Source organism: Chrysemys picta, chromosome 4, assembly GCF_011386835.1.
Source record: "Chrysemys picta bellii isolate R12L10 chromosome 4, ASM1138683v2, whole genome shotgun sequence".
Lineage (NCBI taxonomy): Eukaryota > Metazoa > Chordata > Testudines > Emydidae > Chrysemys > Chrysemys picta.
The window spans coordinates 156,496,670-156,509,764 of NC_088794.1; the positions used below are offsets into that span (position 1 = coordinate 156,496,670).

General features: G+C 45.2%; 1 long non-coding RNA gene across 2 annotated transcripts in view; it reads right to left on the reverse strand.

The window, feature by feature from the left end:
* The window catches only part of LOC122174473 (uncharacterized), a 234,530-nt gene that overhangs the window by 170,211 nt on the left and 51,224 nt on the right, over nt 1-13,095 (reverse strand). Inside the window, exons 2-3 of one of the 2 annotated variants that reach the window (XR_010600849.1) lie at nt 4,485-4,799; nt 3,710-3,781 (exon numbers count right to left, since the gene is read on the reverse strand). The exons of the other annotated variant lie outside the window; for it this stretch is intronic. This is a non-coding gene — a long non-coding RNA (uncharacterized LOC122174473). The remainder of the gene's footprint in view (nt 1-3,709; nt 3,782-4,484; nt 4,800-13,095) is intronic. 2 annotated transcript variants of the gene reach the window in all.

The following is a 13,095-nucleotide window of genomic DNA, read 5'->3' on the forward strand; positions in this document are numbered from 1 at the left end:
TATGTAGCCTTCATAATATCCATCCCAGAGATTTATATTAGTATATTACAGTGTCACTTTGAGTTATAGGTATATTAATAAAACTGCACGGCCAGTGGTAAGTACAATACATATGAGAAGGGTTAATGGCAGGATCAGTCAAGCTTCAGGCAGTTTAGGACTTTGGCTTTTTATGGTTTGGAATAGAATCTGTTAATGAGGCAATCAGTGCTTTCTTTCTAGCTCCAGGCAAAGAGATTTCTTGTTTGAGAGGATGTTCAGCTGTTAACAGCAGCTACTGAATCTACACCTGCATCTGACTGGGCCATTCCTGTCTAGGGCTACCCATGTGGGCACCCTTTAATTCACACATGCAGCCCCACCATTGTCAATGGAAAACCCCCAAACACTGAGCTTGCAGGGACACCCTCATGTAGCAAAACCCATGGCAAGAAGCTCAAGGGAAGGAAATATCAAGGAGCACCCTCGCAGAGCGTCTCCATGCATGGAACAGGCCCAAGGGCCCAACTAGAGCCTCTGCAGTTCCAAAAAACTCACTACCATGGATATCCTGGCCACTGCAACTATTCCCAGAGAGGAGGAAGCGCCTCAGAGAAGACAAGTCAGCCAGTCTATTCTCTTTTCCAGTTAAACCTAGCAGGGATAGTGTGTCCCCCAAACACATGCACTCCTCTTGCATAGACTCCATGTTTGTGGAGTGCTTGCCATACAGTGCAGTCACCCTCTCAGACCCCACCTTAGAGAAGATTTCCCATGAGGAGCATTTGCTCTGGGCAAGGCTCTGGCTGGTACGATTTCTCTCCACGCACCTTTACTTACTCAGACAAAGCTCCCACTGACTTCAATTGAGTAAAATATATGCAAAAACGTTAGTATTTGGCCCAGAAGAGCTTCTGGTGGGATATGAACTATTTCAGGAAGTCTGGATTTGCAGGGTCAGCTCCTCAGTTCAGAGCACTCCGTCTTATTCGAGAGAATCAGCTCCATCAGCTCCTTTTACACTGTACAAGAATTGTTTGACTGTGGCAGCAAAGCAGCAAGTAAAGCAGAACTGGTTCACACAATTTATTTCGACTTTCAAAAAGTCTTTGACATGGTCCCTCCCTCATGAGAGTTTCCTAACAAAACTAGGTGGTCATGAGAGAAAGTATTGCCAAGAATCAAAAACTGGTTAGTGACAGGAAACAAAGGATTAAATGGTCATCCTGATAAAAAGTGAACAGTGGTGGCCTCAAGTTTCCATACTAGATCCTGTGTTTTATACATTTATTAGTGGTCTGGAAGGAAATCTGCAGATGACAGTTATTTCGGTTAGTCTGGATCAGAGAAGACAGACTCAGAGGGAACTAGATAAATAAATAGGCAATACAATGGCAGATAAAGTTCAGTGTTGATAAACACAAAGTAATGTACATTGGATAGAAAAAATGAAGCATTCTAAATTAACTGATTCACTCAGTAAACGGACCTGGCCACTGTAATTCAAGAAGCATGTTGATAAATTTGAGACTGTTCAGAGAAGAGCCCTGAGAATGATTAAAGGATTGGAAAGCATGTCTTATAGCGAGAGACTCAAAGAGCTCAATCCACTTAGCTTAACAAAGAGAAGGTTAAGAGGTGACTTGATTACAGTCCATTATTCCCCATGTAGGCACTTAGAGACGCTTCAATCTAGCAGAGAAGGGTATAACACTACCAGATAGCTGGAAGTTGAAGCTTGACAAATTCAGGCTGGAAATTAGCCATAAGTTTTTAACAGTGACAGTAGTTAGCCATTGGAACAATTCACCAAGGATTGTGGATTCTCTATCACTGACAATTTTGAAATTAAGACTGGATTTTTCTTTAACAGCTCTGCTCTAGGAATTATTTTGTGGAAGTTCTATGGCCTGGGATATTCAGGAGGTCAGACTAGATTATCACAATGGTCCCTTCTGGACGTAGAATCTATGAATTGTGCACAGCTCAATGGAAACCACAGCTCAATGTGCAAATGTGGTCAAAAAAAGCAAACAAGATGTTTAGATGAATAGGGAATGGAATGGAAGACAACAGAGAATAGGATAATGCCATTAAGTAAGTCAGTGGTATGGCCGCATTTGGCTATCATGTACAGTACTGGTTATTCCATTTCAAAAAAGATATTGCAGAATAAAAGACGGTTCAAAGAAGGATTACTAGAATCACTGAAGGCATTAAAAAGTCTCTTATGAAGAGACTGAAAAGTCTAGGACTGTTTACCTTAGAAAGGAGAAGAATAAAAGTATATAAAATAATGAATTATCTAAAGAAGATAAACAGGGAGAACAAAGTTCCATTCAGTGAAATTAAAATATGGCCAATTCAAAACTGAAAATAAAATTATATATATTTACACAATGTGTAATTAAACTGTGGAACTTATTGCTATAGGAAGGCATTGAGATATTGGACATTTATAGGGATATCAAGAATATCCAAAGTAGAATAATTAATGCTAGCAAAAATGTTAAGGCTAATGAAACTTCATGCTTCCAAATTTAAACTAATCTCTATTATGGTTAGGATGAAATTTAATGTGGGGGCAGGTTATCCCACTATGGGGTTCTTACACATTCCTCCTGTTTTATAATAAAATAGAAAAGTCACTATGTTTTCAGGTTTTGTTTTGCCATCAATGGTTTCAGCTTTAGAAAGAACATTCTTTATATGAGTTCTTCATAGAATATCAGGGATGGAAGGGACCTCATCTAGTCCAATCCCCCCCTCAAAGCAGGACCAATCCCCAGACAGATTTTTGCCCCAGATCCCTAAATGGCCCGCCTCAAGGATTGAACTCATAACCCTGGGTTTAAGCAGACCAATGCTCAAACCACTGAGCTATCCCTCAGCAGAATCAGAGTAGGAACTCCAGAGTACAAATACTACTGTTGTATAGATCACACTGAAATAGCACCAGTCTTGTTTTCTGAAAGGCGAGTCCCACTTATGGGCATGTGAACTTTAGCCCCTACATTATCTTGCCCCAATGAACATATATTGTAGAGACAAGATAGGTAAGCGAATATCTTATTGGACCATCTGGTGGTGGTGGAGGGTACCAGCTTTCAAGGTACACAGTTATTCTTCAGGTCTGGGGAAGGAAGAGTCCGTGCGCTAAATAGAAGTTGGGATAAATTGTTAAGCAGAAGAGGTAGGTATGCTGGAGGTGGTCACTTGAAATTAAGTGGGTAATTGGGGGTTAGATTATTGTGCATAAAGGATTTGGGGTAGCAGGCAGTGTAGCGTGTTACAAATTGTTGTAATGAGCCATAAAACCCTGTTAAATCCTTGTTTTTTGGTGTCTAGCAGAGTTATGAATTTAAGTTCGCAGGCTCTCCTTTTGAAGGTGTTGTGCAGGTTTCCTTTGAAGACAAGCATTGAAAGATCAGATATGGAGTGATCATTTTGTAAAAGTGTTCAGCCCTGAGTGTCCTTTAACTCACCCTGAAAAATTTCTGGTTTTAACTTATTTTCTACAATGGAATACTTATCTAAATAAATCCTTAATGTGAACTTTGGAGCCTGCAGTGGAAATAAATATTTCCTCACTCATTTTTCTTAGGCAGAATAGCAATTGAGAAGATAATTCATCCTTTAATTTCTAGGTAGGGGCTAATACATAATATAAAACCTTCTGAATCATGGAAGAGAAAAATACTTTCTCCATGCCAAGTAGGAAAATACTTACACACTTCAGCCTGATGTAACCTTCAATATTTACTTTCTTCTTTGACAGCTTTTCTGACACTTGGAGCATACACTGAAAGGAGTAATGCAGTAGATTCACAAGACTATTCTGAACACTGATTACTAAAATCTACAGATTTTTCTATCTTTCAAAACATTTCAAAATTAGCACCCAGGACAAAAAGAACAGAAAGGCTTGCTTTGCATTCAGATAAACTCTCCAGACCAAAAAAACCCCAAACTGTATTTGCGGTTTTTTTTTCCAAAATTGTCATCCCCAGCAAGTTTACAGTAACATTTACCATCCTATCCTATTGATTTCCTTGCATTTTGATTTATGACATTTATTCTTCACATCTGCTATTCCTTATAAAATTAGATTTTGAAAAGTAAAAATCAAGCCATATGAACAATGCTGTGAACCCCTTCAGAGCCCTAGATATCATCTGTATTACTTCATATCATTCATCTGATGTCTCTATGAATGCTCTGATTCATGTTGATGTTATTCTTCTGGTGTAGCTTTATCAGAAACAAAAACTTCAAAAGAATAAAAAAAGTTGATGGGGAAGCTTGGGGGAGGAGGGGGTATTGGCAGAAGGTAGGCAAAAGGAAGCCTCACTCATTCATTGCACAGGAATAAAACATTAAGACATTTAATCATATAAAGCTATTTTGATCTAGCAGATCTTCCAAGGGTTTGGACAATCCAGCCAGTGGATCCCTTAGGCTAGGAGAAGAGCAGAGAAACCAGCATTGGAAGCTGAGCCACTTACTGCTAGGCTGCTTCTGTGTCTCGCATGGCAAGGGGCAATGTTGTATCCGCCCAGGCTGGCTGGGGCGTTTCTGTCTGTTTCTGGCCAGGATGCAAGTGCAGGTTGTAGGTAATCAAAGCGCAGCATATGGGTGGCAATCTACCCCCAGCTGCCTCAGCTCCACCAAGCTTTTGTGACCCAATCCCCTGCAGAGCCGCCTTCTTGGTCTATAAAGTCCATGCCTGGATACTGGGTCCATAAGGCACGAGCAACATATGCTGATCAACAGTATTACAGGCCTCTCTGTCAATCACCCAGCCAGCTGCTGTTCAGGATCTGGGACAGGGGAGAATTCATCCATTAGATAGAGTTTGCCACCAGCCTTCACTCCATGTCATAACTATAAAGGGAAGGGTAACAGCTGTCCTGTGTACCAGTACTATAAAATCCCTCCTGGCCAGAGACTCCAAAATCCTTTTCCCTGTAAAGGGTTAAGAAGCTCAGGTAACCTGGCTGGCATCTGACCCAAGGACCAATAAGGGACAAGATACTTTCAAATCTTGGGGGGGGGGGGGAAGGCTTTTGTTTGTGCTCTTTGTTTGGGAAGTTGTTCACTCTTGGGACTGAGAGGGACCAGACATCAATCCAGGTTCTCCACATCTTTCTAAACAAGTCTCTCCTATTTCAAACTTGTAAGTAAATAGCCAGGCAAGGCGTCTTAGTTTTCCTTTGTTTTCTCAACTTGTAAATGTACCTTTTACTAGAGTGTTTATCTTTGTTTGCTATACTTTGAACCTGAGGCTAGAGGGGAGTCCTCTGAGCTCTTTAAGTTTGATTACCCTGTAAAGTTATTTTCCATACTGATTTTACAGAGATGATTTTTACCTTTTTCTTTAAATTAAAAGCCTTCTTTTTAAGAACCTGATTGATTTTTCCTTGTTTTTAGATCCCAGGGGGGTTGGAACTGTATTCACCAGGAGTTGGTGGGGAGAAGGAGGGGGAATGGTTAATTTCTCCCTGCTTTAAGATCCAAGGGGTTTGGATCTGTATTCACCAGGGAAGGGAATCCACTTGGGAATGGTGGCAGCGGACCAGCATTCCTCACTCCCCCAGACCCTCTCAGTTCTTCTTGGTCCAGTTCTCATGCCCCGGAGATGTCAGCAGGTAAGCTCCTCCGCTGATCCCTGGCCTTCAGCCCCCTTGAGCCATCACTGAGTGACTTGGGCATGCCAGCCAGCAAACCCCTGATGCTGCTCTCCCTGACAGTTCTTCCCAGGGAGGTCTGCAGAGAGTTTTCTGCTTTCTGCAGCTTTTCCCAGAGACCTTCTCCAGTCTCCTGACTCCAGCAGCCCTCCCTCCCTCGATCTCTCTTCCCGATATTTTATAGCTCCCAGGTACTGCCCCACCTGTCTGACTGGCCAAACTGGGAGCACCTGTTCTAATCCAATGCAACTGGACCTACTAACTTGTACACCCACTGAGAGAAAACATTGAAACTTAGGCTAGGTCTACACTACGGGGGGGGGGGGGGGGGGTCGACCTAAAATATGCAACTTCAGCATACGTGAATAGCGTAGCTGAAGTTGCGTATTTTAGGTCGACTTACCTGGCTGTGAGGACGGCGGCAAGTCGACTGCTGCCGCGCCGCCGTCGACTCCGCTTCTGCCTCTTGCCGCGGTGGATTTCCGGAGTCGACGGCAGAGCAATCAGAGATCGATTTTATCGCGTCTTCACAATAGATCGATCCGGCGGGTAGTGAAGACGTGCCCTAACATAATAAACTAATCATCTTCATTCATGTCTGTGCCTCATCCCATATTTCCTTCAGCCTTATTCCTCTTTCCCTCTACTGACAGCATGGGAGAATCCAAGTCCCTGTAACCAGCTGTGGGTGGAGGTTCTGGAACAGCCTCCCAATGGGAGCTGTGGGGCAAACCCCTTAATTAGTTTTCAGAAAGAGAGATGGACAAGTTTGAGTGGAATTGTATCAGAGTTGCTTGTGATGGTGCGGGGCAGGGCTCAATGGCTCTGGGTGCCTCTTCCAGTTTGTGTCTTATGTTTCTAAAAACTCATGCTTCAGGGTTTCAGTTGGCCCCGCATGTACTCTGGGAAGTTTTTTTAATCTCCTTCCTTGGAAGCATCAGGGACAGCCATGGCTGGAGGTGGAACTTTGGATGGGGAGGGTCAGGGCTGTGAGGTGGCATCGAGCATCCTCTCTCTCAGGTGCTGGGCTGGCTGGTTCTTTCCACCTTCCTCTGCAGTGTGGGTCACTTGCCAGGATGCTCTGGGGGTCTCTCACTTCACCATTTCCCAGCCATCAGGGAGGGCTTGGGCACTGGCACACCACAGTCCCTCCTCTCTGCCTTTGGCACAGAACAGTCTAGTCTCTGGTGGGCTGTCACACTTGGGTCGCTGGGGTTAGTGTGTGGAGGCTGGGTGGAGTTGGTGATACACAGGGGGTCAGACTAGATGATCTGGTGGTTCCTTCTGTCCTTAAACTCTGATTCAAATCACAGCCACCCCATCGCTGCATTGTTCCACACTACTGGCCAACCTAAAGCATCCACTGATGGGACACAGCTGCTGCAGCTAGGCACCCAAACAAGGGCAGCCTGCAAAGACCATTAGGATACTGCATCTGCCCCACCTCCAACACAAGAGGAAATTTATCTCCCGATAACCCAGAAATGCTGCAAAAACCCCAAAATTATTTTATATACTGATCTGGTGCCAAAGTAAAGCCTTCCTACAAATGTTCACTGTCTCCCATCTAAATAAGAATATAAAACCAAATCCAAGTCTCCACAACCACTTCATCTCAGTCTCTATCATCTCCATCCCCAAAAGTTCATAGGATTTCAAATGTTACCCTGTTGCTGTCTGGAACAGTAACTGGTTTTGGAGGAAAAGTCTCTATTGTCTATTGAGGATTAGCCCAAGCCAAGAAGTTTGGAACCATTTTTCAGCCCTGCAGCCAAAATTCATGGCTGTTGCCAAGTTTCCACTGTTCAAGTCCCCAAGGCACCTAAATTTCAGCAGCTGAGCATGCACATAGACACCTAACTACTGACACTGCCCTGCAGTTTTGTGCCTAAGCCACAGCATGATTCACAAACTAGCATTCTCTCACACATCTTGTTTCGGAGCCTGACCCAGGAGACATGCACTGAACATGCCTAAACCCACACAAGACAGCTGGGGAGGAATTTGTTCCTTGTAACCTTTAGTCCTGTGATTAGAACAGTCACGCAGGACACCCCACAGCAATTCCCCACTCTGGCTGATGTGAAGAAGGGATATGAACTTGGGACTCTGACCTTTCAAATGTCCTAACCGCTGAACTATAAGCTATTACGGTGTAGGTCTCCTTCCTTTTGAAGCTGTGTCACTATGTATCAATAAAATAAACTATGCATTGGGACAGAGAGAGAGAGAGAGAATGACTGACTGACTCTATACGCTAGTGGTTACAGCAGTTACCTGAGAGGTAGAAAAGCAATTTCAAATCCTTTGTCCACATCTGGCAGAGGAGGGAATCAATCCTGGATCTCCTACACCCACAGGGCAAAAGTTATAAGAGTGGAGCTATTCCTGCTGATGCGTTGCTTGCAAAAAAAAAAAAATGACTCGGGTGCCTAACTCCAAGAGGGTTTACCAGGGCCGGCTCTAGGATTTTTGCCACCCCAAGCAGAAACCCCCCCCCGGTTTTTTCTTACCCCACCTCAGCTCCGCCCCTTCCCCAAATCCCCAGCCCTGCCTCCTCCCCCCAGGCTCTCAAGCCTAGGAGGGAGGGGGAGCAGCGGCGCGCGAATCAGCTGTTTTGCGTGCCTTGGCGCGCGAGTGGCAGCAGCGGAGGTGAGCTAGGGCGGCCGGGGCACATTTTTAGGGGCGGCATTCTGGCGCCGGCCATGCCGCCCCTAAAAATGTGCCGCCCCAAGCACCTGGGATTTACAGCTCTGACTCCTGAATGGAGGTGGGCACCTCCCTACAACCCAGATGTAGGTGGCTAACTCCCTGTGAGGGAAGTAATGGGGCTTGGGCCCTCAGCATTTCCTAGTGTCTGCTAAGGCATCTCCCTGCTCAGCATGCTGTATTTTGTGAATCCCATGTTTAGGTTCCTAACTTCCCAGTGTATTGCCTAGAGAGCCTGGGCACCTAAATCCAGGCTGAGAGTTCCACGGGGTGCCTAGGTGTTAACATGTTGGTGCTGCAAAGCTCAGCATTGCAGCAGGAAAGTCTTTGTGATTCTAGTCTCCTCTCCCCCAACAATTGTTCTGGTTTTTAAAAGTTCTCTGTAGGATGTCAGTAATCTTATCACCACCAGCAAGCATTTGCACATTTTAGTTCTTAAATCCATCCTGATTCAGTGCAGCACAGCACAGCTCCTACTCTCAGATTGTGTCTACACTGGCAATTGAAAGGCAAAACTTTTGTCATTTAGAAGTGTTAAAAAAAATGCACACCCCCGAAAGACAAAAGTTTTTTTTGATGACAAGCACCTGTTTGAACAGTGCTTTATTGGCAGGAGAGCTCACCTGCTGACGACACTGCCGCCGCTCACTGGGGGTGGAAGTTTTTTGTCGGCAGGAGAGAGCTCTCCTGCCAACAAAGTGCTGTTCACACAGGCGCTTGTTGTTGACAAAACTTATGTCTTTTTTGGAGGGGGGGGAGAGAAAGGGGTGTTTAACACCTCTGAATGAAACTAACCTCATTTGGTAACTTGCTCCAGGAAAAGCCTTCCAGTCTATCTCATTAGCAAATGGGACTCACCCCAGCCCATTTGCAACTGAAAGACATTCTCTTACCCCTTCCCAACTGCCAAACTCTTCCCTTTGAGGACCTTGGCCCTGGGGAAGGGAAGTCCCTCTTCCCAAATGCTCCTGCTCCCCTCTCCATAACAAGCCCCACACACTTGGGTTGTAGCATTTGGCTATTGTGCTTGTTAAAGCAGACTGCCCATTATCTGTATTGTGGTAGTGTCACAGTTTCAGGGTAACTGCACCTGTACTCCCACTCCAGGAGTGCCCAATCAAGTCTCAGATCTCCTCCAGCCATCACCTGTCTCTGGGCAGGGACCCTACTCCCATTCCATTCTGACTGGCAGTTTTAATGCTGCACAGCTCCATGCCTTACATTGTAATATCCCAAGCAAGCCAGTCTGCTTAACAGCCAGCAGCTATGCACTGCTCTCTCCCTATGGGGTATGAACAGTGTCTTGCCAGCAGCAAATCAACCTGTAAACAGCAGCCTGTTAACTAACAGCTTGAAAACAGAAAAGAAAGGTTAAATTAATCAGAGTGTTGATTCACAACTCTTACTATGTACATCTCCCTCCCACCAACAGAAGACGTGTTTTGGAGAGCACTATCTGTTACAAGTCAGAAACAGAGAGAAATCAGTGTTGCTTGAGAACAGAGGGGTCTGCCCTTGTCAGCATCAATGTCCAGCAGCAATGGAATGTTATAGAGCAATGCAAAATCAGAGAAACATTTTAGCATGCCTGTGGTTCTCTCCCCAGGATTCATGTGAGCTGCTTGCCTTGGCTCACCAAGCCTCCAGCAAATACAAGAATCTGCTCACCATGCAGCCCTAGTAGGAAGCTTGCTTTCAGCCCCAAAGGTATGTCTACACTGCAGCTGGGGGCCAGTCTCCCAGCCCAGGAAAGCAGGCTCAAGCGAGTGCTAAAAATAGCAATGTGGACATTGCGGCTCCAGCAGAAACTCAGACCAGCCACCCACAGTCAGGCCCAAGGCATCAAGCCCAAGCTACCCAATGTCCACACTGCCGTTTTTAGCCATTGGCTCAAGGCAGCCTACCTGGGCCAAGAAGCTCGCTCCCCCTGCGATGAGGAACACTCCCCACGAGGACTGAGTTAAATATAGATATTTTATGCCCCCAAATTTGATGGGCCTCTGTAATGGGGTCACTCACCACAGCAGCACCTCCTACTGGTTGGTTAGGGAATTAGCTCTTTCAGCAGTGCACCTTCGCTAGTGGAGTCTCACTCACCATTATTCTCGGTCTCCACCAACCTCACAGTTGGACCCACGTCACTCCCGGACCACAGCATCTGTTTCTGGACACAGCCCTCCATCTGTGTGCGCTCTGCTGGCTCTCCCTCCCCTTCCAGAGGGGACTAGCAGCTTCTGGTTCTATCACTTGCATCAGTGGCTCACTGCAGTCCTCAGTCTAGCCCCTTCCTCCCAGGGCAAACTGAAGTCTGGCTTAGCTATTCTGATCACTGGCAAGTGGGGGTGGGGGGGGGGAGAAGGAGGAGGGAGGGCAGGCCCACCTACTACTCTGGGCCCCAACCCAGGGACTCTTTAGCAGCAGCCGCCACTTACTAGTCACTTACCACCCACCCCCAACTCTCCTCTACTGCCTACTTCCCTGGGCCACTTCCCCATTGCCCCAGCACCTTCTCTGTCCCTTTGCATCAGGGCTCCAGTTTGGCAGTTGTCAGCCCAGAGCTCTCCCAGCCTCTGCTGACACTGCCCAGCACTGCTCTAGCCTAGGTACTTCTCTCACTAAGAGAGTATTCTTCTCCCTTTGCCCTCCAGGGAGAGACTGAACTCCTTGCTGCCCTGCAGCCTTCTTATAGGGCCCAGCCTGGCCCTCATTGGCTGCTTTCAAGCCTCCACTTGATTGGCTTCCTATAAGCCCTTCCATGATTGGCTGGGGCTCTGCACAGCGTTTCTGGCTTGCTTTAACCCCTTCCATGCCAGAGTGGGGCAGCTGCCCCACTACAGCCTTGTTCAGTTTAACAAGGGTGTCAATTACACCCAAACAATGAACATCTTCTCTGTTATGGGATGACATTTATAAAAGCTGGGTTGAGAAAGCAAATGTGTTCCACACTGCACCCCTCACGTTTCATGAACGTGTATGTTACCCATATCTAGAGAGTGGCAAGGCATTCTCAGGTGTTATGTTACCAGTAAAACAGCTATGCTTCACATTTGCTCAGATTACTCTCCAATGGTCAAGTTTTGTAAGCGGCTCTTCAGAAACGGAAGATCTCAAATTTACACAAGCAATGGAGAACTTTCATAGAATATCAGGCTTGGAAGTCATCTAGTCCAAGCCCCTGCTCAAAGCAGGACCAATTCCCAACTAAATCATCCCAGCCAGGGCTTTGTCAAGCCTGACCTGAAAAACCTCTAAGGAAGGCAGAGGTCCCACAGACAATATTCTTATTCACTGCATAACCAATTCATACCCAGAACAGTTCCAACCTGTGCACTGAGTGAAATTGGGGTCCTGTGGAAAAAATAGTGTGGGATCATGCAATTAAAGACTGTATCATAATGCATACACACAAAGGGCAGAACTAAACTTACACAGGCAATCTTAATCCTGATACTTCCTATCTTCCGAGTGCTTGACTTGCAACCTTAATGTTCTTTTAACAAAGTTTTTCAATGTAATTTCCTAGGTTTTTAAAATACTTACAGTTAAAAAAAAATATGTGGAATCATGTTGACATCCCACATGGATTAACAAAACAGTTGACATCTTTAAATGATCCACCACTTGAGCTAATGCAGTAACTGGTAGAAATAGAAGGTTGTTATCTTTTATAGGGACCTGCCACTACAGAAAGATGGAGACACAAGCTTTGCTAATTAGCAAAGGAATACAGAGACTTAGGACTAGGGGGTTCAATTCCAGTTTTGTAGGGGAGAGTACTCTAGTGGTTTCATACTCTTCTGCCCATTACCCCGAGCCTCTCTCCGTCTCCTACTGCACATATCCCCCTCCCCATGTCCTGCCCCTGTCCCCTCCCATGTTGCAATCCTGTCCGGCTCTTGCCTACTCTGCCCCACCTGACTTCTGGCCCCATCCCCAGCTCCTGCCCATGTTACTCCTCCCCACTCCTATGCTTCCCAACTCCTGTTGCTGTCCCCCATCACTTGTTCCTAACCCCCATTTTGTTTTACCTTTGCTCCTGGACAACAGTCACTGATTTTTTTCCAAAGTTTTAGAGCTAGGCCAAATTTGCAGATTTATCTCAAAATTTCCTCCCAAAAATTCAGCCTGAGGCATACACCCAGTATGGGAATTTTCAACCTGAACAGTTTAAGTTTGGCAAAGTTACAAATAACTGAAACCATAGTTTCATAATGGAAAGTCTGAGCATCCTTATTTATACGCAGAGCTACCTGCACTGCATATAATCAAAACAATTGATGTCAATACCATCCCGAAGTGTTGATTTAAATTATCTAGGCACAATATAGTTCTCTGGGGCACTGACCTCAATTCTAAGTAAAAGATCTTCAATAAGTGTGGTGAGCCAGTTCTTTAACCTTTGAGATCAAAGGGAGATGGAAGCTCTCAAATTGTTGAGAGTCCTTACAAAACTCTGAACCTTTTGATGTTTGCCCATCGCTAATATGCACAAACTGTATTGTTTCAGCTATCATTCTACACTTTGCATGTCATTGTGTGAAAAATTACTATTTTAAACCATTAATTTAATTGTAAAATTGAATCCGTGGGAAAATGCAGTCTCCTGACTATCAAATGTATTCAGAGATAAAAAAAAGAATCTGCATTGTTTGAGCAGTTAAACAGCTAATCAGCTTTTCAGATGAATCAGAAAAAATATATTGCCTGGCAAATTAAATCT